Source organism: Alligator mississippiensis, chromosome 13 (assembly GCF_030867095.1).
Source record: "Alligator mississippiensis isolate rAllMis1 chromosome 13, rAllMis1, whole genome shotgun sequence".
NCBI classification, from domain to species: Eukaryota; Metazoa; Chordata; order Crocodylia; family Alligatoridae; genus Alligator; species Alligator mississippiensis.
This window is the reverse complement of record NC_081836.1, coordinates 135,001-135,335: the sequence shown is the minus strand read 5'-3', so window position 1 is coordinate 135,335 and position 335 is coordinate 135,001.

Sequence of the window (335 nt, the reverse complement as noted above, 5' to 3'; positions counted from 1 at the left end):
TTGTGTTTGTATATACATATATATTGTCTATCTATATCCAGCTCGGTATATCTTCAGCTGTGTTTATCTACCGCTTCATATATCTACATCTCTATGTATCTACCTCTCTGCATATCTCCATCTTTGAAGAGCTCCAGCTTCATATATCTACCTGTATATATGTGCCCAGGTCACTATATCTTCAGCTCTGTATATATCTATCTTCATGTATCTACCCCTCTGAATATCTCCAGCTCTGAATATCTCCAGGTCTAAATATTTCCATCTGTCAATATTTCCACCACTGAATATCTCCAGCTATTAATATCTTCACCTCGGAATATCTCCAACTCTGT